Genomic DNA, 12,193 nt, shown 5'->3' with positions numbered 1-12,193 from the left:
GGCTACGGGGAGTGTCATGGCTTCCACATGTCCGTTCCACCTGTTGGATTAGTGTCTGAGTCCATAACTATTTTGGTATGTACTTGACCCGATGGTGCATGGTCCTTTTGGGTTGCCTTCACCAAAGCAACTTGATAGGATGAATTATGGAGAGAAAGGATTAAATATGATTTATTAATATATTATGAGAATAATATATTAAAGGAGAAATCATATTGTTTAATTAATATTAGTCAAGAATTAATAGGAATTAAGTTTGTGACTAAAAGAGATTAATTAAACTTAAGGGACTGGAATTGTAATTATAAGATAATTGCAATTATAAGATAATTGCAATTTGGGCTATGGATTGCCTTATATTAAGGAGTGGACGAATTCTATAGGGAAACCCATTAGAAATCGTCCAAGGCCTTTAAGGAAAGGAGTCCATGGGTTGCTTAGGGCTTAAGCATCTAAATTAGGGTTTCCTTGTTAGATAACCCTAATAGCCTCACTATATATAGAGCCCTTATGCCCCAAAAACGTGGACAAGCTTCCTTCTAGGGTTTCCACATGTTTTGGGCAGCTTCCTTCTCTTCTCCTCTTCATCCTCTTGCTCTTGGTGTTTGTGAACCATTAGAGGAGTGACATTTGTGACTCTAAGCTTTCTAAAGTCAATACAAGAGAGAATTGTGATTGTTATTGCTACATAACAATCAAGGTAATATCTTAAACCCATTATTATGTTAATATGATTACTTGTATGCTAGAATTAGGTTTTATAGTCTTGGATAACTTGCATGTACAATAGAGAAACCTAGATCAAAGCATTAGGGTTTGTATGAGCACATATGATGTTCTTATGATCAAAACCCATCTGTGGTATCAGAGACTAGATTGGTTTCTATTGTATTGATGCCTTGTATGTTGAAAAAATTCGATTTTTGTGGTTCTGCATGATGGACTCGGCGAGTCCCACTGTGGACTCGGCGAGTTGCCCCCTACTCGGCGAGTCCATGGGGGTACTCGGCGAGTTCGAGCGTCAGAAGGAGCTATTTTTGGGATTTCTTGCTGTTTATCTTTGAGATACTTGTCTTTATCATATTAGATCAATATAAATCCGATTTTATGATATATATGAGTATATTCTTGATCTAATTGAAGATATTTATCAATTAATAAAATATTTATTTCCTTATGTGATAATTGATTAATTATTTTGCAAGAAATCATTAAATAAATCAAATATGGATAATTATGTGATTAAATGTTAATTTAGATTATTTGTTATTTGATCCTTGTGTTATGAAAAGTTTCATATTTTCCCCTTTAGGTTTTATAGTTTAAATTTAAACTCAAAGGTTTTGTTTTTTGAAATTTAAATAGTTGAAACCCTAATGTTTTGAAAAAGGTTTCAAAACTTGCCCTCAAGTTTTGGAATTTAAATTTTGATTAAAAAGTTTAATTTTGATGTATATTTAAATTCTAAACCCTAATGTTTTGAAATGTTTCAAAAATTGCCCTCAAGTTTTGGAATTTAAAAGTTGATTAAAAGTTTAATTTAGGAATGTTAAATTCTAAAACCCTAGTATTGTTTTGAAAAGTTCAAATCACACCCTTATGGTTTTATTAATTAATTAAGGTGTATAATTAAAAGAGGTTTAATAAATCCATAAAGTTTAGGTTTACAATTTAATTGAATTAAAAGTATAATTATTAAATTTGACCTCCTTGTATTTTAAAAGTGTAAAATACACCCTATACTATATATAACATTAACATTATATATATGTATGAGTAAAAGTCAGTCTTACCGTTAGTAAGCCTCATTCACGAAGCTAGTCTATAAGGGGTGTTTAAGGAAATTGCCTATAAAATGGCGATTGAATGGGTATCCACTCTTACCCACCGTACTCTTGACTAGTGGAGGGTCGTTAGCCGAACGGGTAGGATATAACAAAACCTTCCATTATAAGTATAATGAAGTACATAAGTAACTAAATGTTTTACAAATTCCCAATCTTAGTTACTTTAGGCAAAAGTGAATTGATGCAATTCCATGAAATTACACTTTGTGCCCTTGCGAAGACATTAGTGGAGCGCGTGTGGTTAACCGGCACACTAAATGGTTGTAATCAAAGGTAGCAAAGGGTGACTCAATGTTTGTCATAGTTCGGTGGAGCGTGTGTGGTTTACCGGCACATCGAATAGGTGACTGTAACATGTGGGGGCACCATGTAAGTTTGCATGGTTATTCACACCCGCTTTGTGATCCTCGGCATCCCATTCACAAACAAGAGGGGCATATCGAGATTTGAACATGCCATTGAAATGTTCAATGAATCTCAAAGGATCTAGGAGTTTTCATAAATTTAAAACTTAAATTTCCTTTTCGTTTTTTATGGTAGAAATTAGTGAATCGTCATTCACTTACCTTCAAATATTCTGCAACTAGATTACGGCATCCCTTTTCTAGGTTGTAGCATATTGTGTTGGGTCCTAGCCTTAGTATCTCATTTGGATGAATTACTAAGGACTCAATCAATCAACTAACTTGAATTCGTTTTCTCCCGTTTTGTATATGTCAAAGTATGACAACTATGGTCTTCCCAAATCCCGTGGAACAAGCATTCCACGTGAAGATGATATTCCACGATTTGATCGAGGAACAAGAGATCATGCTTCACTTCCTCCACCTCCTCCAATTATTCTCCCTAACCCACAAGTTCGAAGACTTGAAAAGTTCAAGCTCACTCAAGCCCTTTTGGCAAGTAAACATATAGAAGGAAATTTGGTGTGTGCACACGTCCTAGGGATGAAGTCATACATTGATAGGTTAAGAATGTTGGGATCCGTTGTCTGTGAGGAGATGGCTGTTGATTGGGTTCTTCAGTCACTTCCTAACTCATATAGTGAGTTCGTAAGAGAGTACTATATGATGAACTGCGACGTGACCCTTATAGATCTCACCTATATGCTTATTGCTGCTGAATCAGAAATGGTTTGGCGCAATAGAAAAGCAAAGTTGATTGGTGAATCTGCCTTCAAGACCTCTATGGATATAGACAATGGCAACGAAAGACATGCTATGATCGAAAAGTTTGATCATAAGAGAAAGGCAATGTCTGAAGTAGTTCCATGTCATGTTCCAAAAGAGTCAATTTGCTTTTATTGCCAAGAGAAGGGGCATTGGAGACGAAGCTGTCCTATTTACCTAAGAGATCTAAGAGATGGGAGAGTCAAAACGTATGGCTCTGCTTTAGGTAAAATCCATTGACTAACTCTTTTAAGCTCCTATTCTAGATTCTTAATACATAATGTGATAAGATTACAATTGATGTTTTGTAGGATCGAAGAAAAGAGAGGAATCTTAAGGGAAGAAGTGAGCAGAATCTAACCGTGAAGAAATGGATTTCGATCACATTTCTTGAAGATTAGATTCTCGAGCTGCTGCTTAGAGTTAGAATTAGATTGCTAAGAAATATGTATTAGCATAGTTTTTCAATGAATTGCATTGTAAAGACAAATTTTTCCGCAATAAAATAAATTTTGATTTTATATTATTTATTTATCCTTGCAATAGTGTGTATGAAAAATTGATGTTTGAATGTTTCTATTATTAGCAATAATGGATTTGATTCTTAATTATGGAAATGTCGAGAATTTACCAAATAGGGAGAGTTTCTCATCGCCCAAGTTTCAAATGGACAGAAACTTGCAATCATGCAACTTGGTTGCCCGATGAATGAGAAATTCCATATTTGGAAATTAGACTAATTCATTGACAAAGTGTCAAGTGAAGGACTAGGAGATCGACTACACAAAGTTGTGTGTTGATCAAAGTCCACCATAAGAGTAACAAAGATATTCGTCATGATTTACTAAAGGTTTAGTAAATATAATTATACTTATAAGATTAAGTGTAATTCTGAATTGATTGCAAAAAGTTTAAATCAATAGCAGAACGAATAAGAAGAATCAAGTAGGCAGAAAGATAAAAGTTTCTCCATTCTAAGAAGAAGCGAGAATACCTTTTATGCTTTATGATAGGTCTTAATGATTAAGAACCATATCTCAATTGATCATCTAAGTGAGTCTCAGTACAATTGTATATCTAAGAAGAGGATTCAAGAATTGAAGAAATGGTTAAATCAAGAAGTCAATCATACTTCGTTCCAAAACAAGTCTTAGAGTTAAGATTGTGACATTGAGTGAAAAGTATTAAGAAGGTTTATAGCATTCATCAAATGTGGAAAGTTGTGATGTCTTGGATAAGACAAAGACCAACTAGGACCAATTTATGAAGTGTTTTGATAAGAACTACACTAACTCTTGAATATTTGTTTGTCAAGAAATGTTTATTGACAAGAGAATCTTATATGTCAAGGAGTCAGTAGGAGTCTTAATGGTCTTGAAAGGTTTCAAGAACAAATCAAAATTGACCTTATCAATCATCACTAGCACACGAGTTGAGGTTTACAACCCATCGTGTTGACATTATTTTGTTTCTGTGCCGTTTCAATTAAGTTAAATATGCATGTGAGTTCTATGAGTTCTCATTTGAATGCATAAAAGGCAAGGACCTTGATCAATGAAAACTACATTGATAGGAAAAGGTGAGCTACTTAACTACTTGGAAGACATGGTGGGCAGCTGTGTTACCATAAGGCAAGAAGTCAAGAAAGTTCGGTCCATATAAGTTTGAATTTGTCATAAACTTTGGTTTTGACAAATTCACACGGATAGGAACAAATACACCATTAAAATCTAAGTGTCATAAGATTCCCTCCTTCATGAAAAAGACTGTGAGGAAATGCTTTCACTAAGATAGATTTTAAAAAGATAGTGATTGTGAAATTGTATTCTCGAATTCGATTATGGTTACGGTATCCCTTTCCATAATTTGAATTGTGAGATTTGGCAATTAGTCTAAATTGTTTAGACACACATATGAGCTATCTAAGGGAAAGGTGTATAAGATTAGATAAAGGATTATCAAAGCATTAAGTATTAGAAACATGAACTTAAGAAATTCAATAAGTATTGTTTTTCTGGAAGTTAAGCTGGTTTCTGAATACATATCAAAGCTAGTGGGAGCATAAGTGTTATGTTTATAATAATCATCTTGATAGTGGGAGCATAAATGTTATGATTGTATGATTATTAAGGCAAGTATTGCAAGTTAGCAATATTAATTATAGAAAACAAGAGTCATACCTTGCAAAGTTGTAAGGGTTGAATAGTTGTTTTGCTATAATTAAAGGAGAGAATATTATGCTTCATTTCAAATCTAAAGGCTTAGGTTGTGGAATGTTAATAAATTTATTCAAGGATACATAGTGTGTTCTCAAAAATCGATTATGATTACGGCATTCCTCTTCATAGTTCGAATTTTGAGAACGTAGCACATAAAATATTGTGGCAGAAGATTGATAAAGTATCAAATCTTTATGTAAGACATTATACATCGTGTCCCATACACTTCGGGTATAGGATCGATTGCAAATGCTATAATATTTGACCATTCTAAAATTTTCCAAACGTCTAGCGCATTTAGAGGGAAAAAGGACGAGAATCGGTTTTGACTAAGATAATTAAACAACTATCAAAAGACAATCCAAAGTTCGTCGAGGATCGGTCGCTTGTGAGTAGTTGGAAGTATGGTTGTCAAAATCGCGATCCTGATCGTAGGATCGTACGATCCTACGATCCTAGGTAACAAAAACGATTCGGATTGTAAAAGGATCGTATTTGTGGTAGGATCGCAGGCAGGATCGTAAGATCGTAGGTAGGATCGTAGGATCGAGATCCGATCCGATCCGATCCTACCTTTCCTTGATTTTTTTTTGCAAATCAATTTTTTTTACCATTTTATGTCTTTTACCCTTAACCAATTTATAATTTATCATTTTGTATTGTGGCTTATGACTAATATTTTGAAGTTTTTATAACATTTGAAAGAAAAATTAAATGTTTAAAATATTTTTCATGATTAAAAATTAAAAATTAAAATTATATTTTATTTTGTGGGATCTTAAGATCCCGATCCCGATCTTGCAAACCTAAAAACGATCCTAGATAGGATCCCGATCTTGACAACCTTGGTTGGAAGTATAGTATTGGATGGACCATATCGACATTATTATGAATAGAAAAAATTCTATTAAGAATGAGTTGTCATATGGAAAATATGGAAAAGTTTTCCATATTGGGAATTGAATATTGAAAATCTATGTCTAGATTAGAAACTTTCATGCAAAAGGATGTTCAAAGGAATGTACTTTGAGTGAGAGACATCACATCTATGGAATTGTCTTGTAATAATCTCCGATAGAGGACTTTGTAATTTCATTGGCAATAGTCATTGTGACTTTAGTGCAGTGATATTACGAAAGGATCTTTGCATAAAATGTTAGAATCTAGCATATTCTATAAGTGGCAAGAATTTGATATTCTTTCACTTATGAAAAAGGATTTGGAGTTGTGAAATGAGTATGATTGGAAATGTGTTCATTTGATCTATTTCACAAAGTAAGAACCATAGGTAAACATTGTGTGCATGCTAGGAGCATGGGACAAGTGTTGTAATAATTCAAGTAAAAAGTTGATTACCCGAAACAACAAATAATGAGTAATCGATATGGTGATAAATAAAAGGTGTTTTATTTATGCTCAAAGGTTTGAGGCCATATGGGATTAGTATTATTCTTGTGTTTCACTTTGCATGTTTTGACTTCCTGAATAATTTAATTGGTTAAGAACAGTCAAATATTCGAACGGGCCATAGTCGTTCATATGTTGGAAGTAGGTATGAATAAAGACTGTCGTGAATTGGTGTGTGGATTGTCTAAAGAGTATTAGACATAAGCAAATGTTTGCTACAATGTTCATGAGTGCTTATGAATATGATTTGAGCATTGGATTAAACCCACGCTCACTTGGATCACTCCATGAATTGTATCACGAGTGATTGGTGAGTCGATGACATCTTATATTCTTGAAACCGAGATGTGTGAGTTGTATCTTGCAAATCGGTTGCACATTGATAATATGTAAACACACCAGTAACTTGGTGTCATAAAACATATTGTTGTGTGTGATTCGGTGAGTGAGTGCAAGCGAACATTGTATCAAAGTTTATCTGTTCCTATTAAAGAATCAAGATTCGTGGATTGCTTCAAATATTCCTCGTTGCAAGATCTTTTCTTATTTTCTAGATTCTTGTTTTGGATGTTAAAACATTGTCATCCATTCCATACTTTGAGGGGGAAATTGTAGGGTTTCAAAGCACTCCATGGATGATGGCAATGGGCCCCTTTGATGAATTCTAGGTTAAAAGCCCAAGACTTGTCTTTTCCCTATAAATAGTCATGTATTGTTCACAATTAGGGTTAAGAGTGAGGAAAAATGTAGCCGCCACGTGAGGTTTCTTATGTAGTGTTAGATTCTTTAGTCTATGCTGAAAGTGTAATTTATTCCTCTTGTTATGAATAAATCGAGTGATCATTCGACATAATCTTCATATTTGTTTTTGTTCTTATTTTCCGCATCTTGTTCATCAAATCACAATTAGGGTTTTCATCCCAACAAAGGTAATATCTTAAACCCATTCTTATGTTAATATGATTACTTGCATGCTAGAATTAGGGTTTATAGTCTTGGATAACTTGCATGTACAATAGAGAAACCTAGATCCAAGAATTAGGGTTTGTATGAGCACATAGGATGTTCTTATGATCAAAACCCATCACCACCAAGTGAGCGCTTGGTCAATGAAAGTGCATGCTGCAAAATTCACCTTCATCTCCTCAGGTCAATCGCATATCTCGAATACCGATTCCACCTTCTCGATCCATCGTTTCAAGGTGATCATTCCTCCAGTGCCATTAAAGGTTCGTGGTTTGGCGTTGGTGAAGTCCTTGTAGGAACATGTTTTGGTAGGTCCTTGATTTGTCCCGTTGTTTGAACTTCCGGCGCCTGGTCCGTTGACTCCTCCATTGTTCCCTTGGTGAATTTGGACCATAGCCGCGGTGACCGTAGACGACACCGCTGCCTGAAAAGCGACAGAGTTGAACTCGAGAGGGTTTGGCTTAGGGTTTCTATGGGTGGGTCGTCGAGGCATCTTTCTGCCATGGAACAGAAAGATGTTGAGTATCTGTGCTTTTTGTGAGAGTGTGATCCTATGAGCTAGGTGTGTGGCAAGAACTTTGGTACTTTCACAATTTGGCACACAATCATGGATATGTAACACATAGTAGATTATAACATCAAAGTAAAACATATAAAATTTTTACTAATATTATCCGCATTTGATACATGAAAATTTTGCTCGAAAGAGCATACATAAGTGATACTAGTTCAACAACATAACGGCTCTATGAGTAGTGTAGTCACTTAAACATAGAGTCGGGGTACATAGCATGGATCCTAATGACATGGTACTAAAGACTGATACTGCTATCCCTAGTCGCGGTGAGATGTGCCCGGGGGTGGGGCTGAGGAAGTGGATGCTCCCTGAAGACGAGCCACCTGTCGTTCTGTGTCCCGGAGTCGGGACTCCCACCTCACCTGCCTCATGTGGAACTCTCGAAGTATGTCTCGTGTCTCCTGCTCTGCATGATCAACCCTAGCCCACATCTGGCGTACCTGGTCGGCGATGCTCTGAGCTAGGTCGCCGGTGTTCCGTAATCGTCTCACCATGACCGGAAGGGCTCGATCGGCCGGTCCTCCATCCCTCAGGTCAAAGAACTCGCGTGACATGCTGAATAGGGGTCGCTGTCCCTACTACCTACTCCATCTCCAAAGATCAATACCCCAAGGGGGTGTAGGGCCAGTGGGGCCCACCACGTAAGCGGGCACCCTAATCGGATAAGGGGGGTTGATGACTTCGGATTCCGCGTCCGAATAGCCCCCTTCGTTGTCGCTGGGTTCCTCCTCGAGGCTTCCTTCATCTTCTTCCTCCTCCTGTTCTTCTACTGGTTCGGCAGGTTCGCCCTCGACTTCTGCCTCCGGTTCCCCGTTTGATTCTTCCTCGGGGTCTTCCTCGGGCTCTTCTTCAGGCTCTTCGTCCAACCATCCGTTATTCCCATGGTCTGGGAAATAAGGATCCCCGGGGTGGTGGAAACCAGCCATGTCGGCTGCGAGAGTGTATAATTATGCTAATATCATACCTATTCCGCTTTAGTTGTTAAATATACTGAATTGGTGTTCTCTTCTTGGGGATAAAGGGGTATGTTTTTAGGTTCCCTAGCTATCACGATCTCCTCAGAAGATGTGATAGTTGTACCTTGGAGGAAATTTAGCTGATCAGGCTACATCCACTCCTTGATATGACTAAGAACAGTCCTGGCTTAACCGAGATACTAGCATTATCTTGTTTGGTTCGGTATTACGTTCTTTTTTCCTAATACAAGCAAGGGTGTTTTTATTGTTATGTTTTACTTGTTTTGTTCAGAGTTGTGTTAGTCCCTCTTTTTGGTTTATAGTTGCATATCAATGAGTGGTTAGATATGCTAGTTCACTATAAACAGAGCTCTGATACCAACCTGTCACACCCCCGAACCGGACGGCGGAAACGTCCGAGGGCTCTTGAGACTTAAATTGAATATCATCACAATGATTATACATGAATCATAACATCATTCATCACCATGCATTGAAATATTACAACTGATATTGTTTACATTCAATACATTTTTTTAAACATTACAATTTCATAACATAAACCGTTCGATAGATAATCTAAGCAAAACACCCTGACATAACTTGCTACTTATTCTTCGGCTTACCTGTTACCTGAGAATACAAGTTATTTTGGAAAACGTCAACATATGAAATGTTGGTGAGTTCATAAGTAATGTTATGGAAAAATGATTTTTGTGAAGTTTGAAGAACCCAGAAAATCCGATATTTTCTGGAAAAAAAAAAGTATTTGTTTATAAAAAGTGTGAAGATCCGTAAATATGCTTGTCGATTTTGAAAACATGTGTAATTGTTGAACCTTGTATACATCACATAGGTGAAAATGTTGAACTTTTTGGGAAAACCCGACGTTTTCCCAATACGCAAATTACATGACTTGTTCATTGTTATACCGATACGACGAATGTTTTTGATTACCCAGGTGACATTGGATTAATTAAGGTTTGTGAGTTGTTACAATCACGCATTAATGAAAATGACTAGTTTATAACTACAGGTTACGAACGATCTGTGAGGCGTCGTCCGTACTACTCACATAATCCAACCACCCTGACTTCTCTTGTTTAACGCCACAAATCTGTTTACTCGAATTCTCATAAGCCGGTCAACCGAGGAGAAAGGAGGGTACGAAGCTCCCTTTATTTCCATAAGTTATTCAAGGCTATCGGGAATGCGAAAAGAACTTGGCCCAACTCGCATTTGACTTCTCGACCTCACTAGCAGTACTAATGGACCATTAGGGCCCAATAACACATTTGAGCTATTGAAGTCCTTTTACATGGAATTGGGTCATAGAAGGCCCATTAACACGTAAGCGTATTCCCTTCGGGCCCAAAGATCATGTTATTGGGCTAGCAAGGCCCAATAAGCACGCTTTGAAACTTTCAAGCCCAAAGTTTGTATGTTGACTCATCATAGTTGTCGCGTGTTTATTGAAATACTTTGGTTTATTGATTTTTGTTTTGTTATTGATTCGAGACCGAATCAATTCGTGTTGTAACGATATTTGTTGTTGAGAGTGTATTTGTTTTTCCGTTTCGTCGGTAGTCGTGGATCTTGTATTTTGTCTTAGTGAATTAATTTGTTTAAAAGTAAGATTTTTACTTTTTCACAACCTTTCTTTTATAAAATAGCACTTTTAGTCCTTTATATAAAAGAATTTCATTTTAGTCCTTAAAACATTATTTTGACACTTTTGTATCATAAACTTCTTGAAAAGAGATTTTTAACCCAATTTTATTTTGTAAACAGCTTTAGCCCTTCCAGAATGATGTTTTCTCGGTTAAAACCCCCAATTTCACAGCTTTTACAGTTTTGGCCCAAAATAGAAGATTTTTACATTTTTGGTCCTTTTTGAATTTGAAAAACATTTTTGACCTTTGAAATAGTTTTTAATACACTTCAAATCCCCTGTTTTACAGAAAATTGCATTCTCAGCCCCTCAAACTTATAAATATCGCATTTTGGGGCTTATTGGGCCGAAAAGCCCAAATCTAGCCCATTAGGTTCAAAACTTACATTTTAAGTCCCTCAAAAATGTTTTTGTTCAGAAAAATTATTATGGGAACTTTTTGGAACCTTTTGACCCTCCAGAAACTATAAATTGTCGGTTTATACCCTAAGTTTTGTATTTTTGACATTTTAAGCCCAAAAATGGGTTTAATATTAGATTATGTTCATCATGACTTTATAAGCCATTTTTCTTGACTTGATTAGTGTATAATAACTTAAGTTATGTTTATATCTCTTCTCATGCCTTAGATCTTAGTTTTTACACACTTTTTGATAACAAATACATCACAAAACACATGATATCATACACATACATGCATCAAATCACACATAGCATACATTTACACATAGATCTACACATTTTCTTGTATTCTCCCCCATAAAACTCATAAAAACCAAAAATAAGGGGGTATGAAACTCACCTTGGGTGTGGTTTCGGTTTTGGAAGGAAAGATGAAGAAGAATTCGATCCTAGCAACCTTTCTTTGAGGATCTCGAACTTGGATGATTCTAAGGTGCAAGATCATGAGTTTGAATGAATTAAGAGGTGATTTTTGATGAAAAGAAGTGAGTTAGATTATAGATTTAAGCACCAACTTACCTTGAATGATGATTTTTATGGAAGAAATTCCTTGAACACCACTTAGATCTCGAAAATATGGAGAGGAGTGGAGAGAGTTTTCTTGAGAGAATTGTGAGTGAAGTGTGTGTGTGTGTGTGTGTGTTTGTTTGGATTCGGCCGAGAGCAAGAAGAGAGGAGAGAAGAGAGAGGATTGACAAGATGGTTGCATGGAGATTTGGGTTATTTGCATGGATAACTTCCATGTAAAAATGAGGTGGTACTAATAAGTCAACTCCTCTTTTCCGTTGGGCTTGGGCCGAGAATGGAGAAGAGAGGAGAGAGTTTTGGGCCTTGAGTGACTAAATCCAAGATAGAGGTCTAATATACATCAAAGTATAAATTTTTATGGCCCATTAGGGCTATTTAGTTTTGTTATGG

The sequence above is a fragment of the Lactuca serriola genome, chromosome 3 (assembly GCF_051521515.1).
Source record: "Lactuca serriola cultivar US96UC23 chromosome 3, Lser_US96UC23_V15, whole genome shotgun sequence".
Lineage (NCBI taxonomy): Eukaryota > Viridiplantae > Streptophyta > Magnoliopsida > Asterales > Asteraceae > Lactuca > Lactuca serriola.
The sequence above is the reverse complement of the archived record's forward strand: the minus strand, read 5'-3'. Positions refer to the sequence as shown.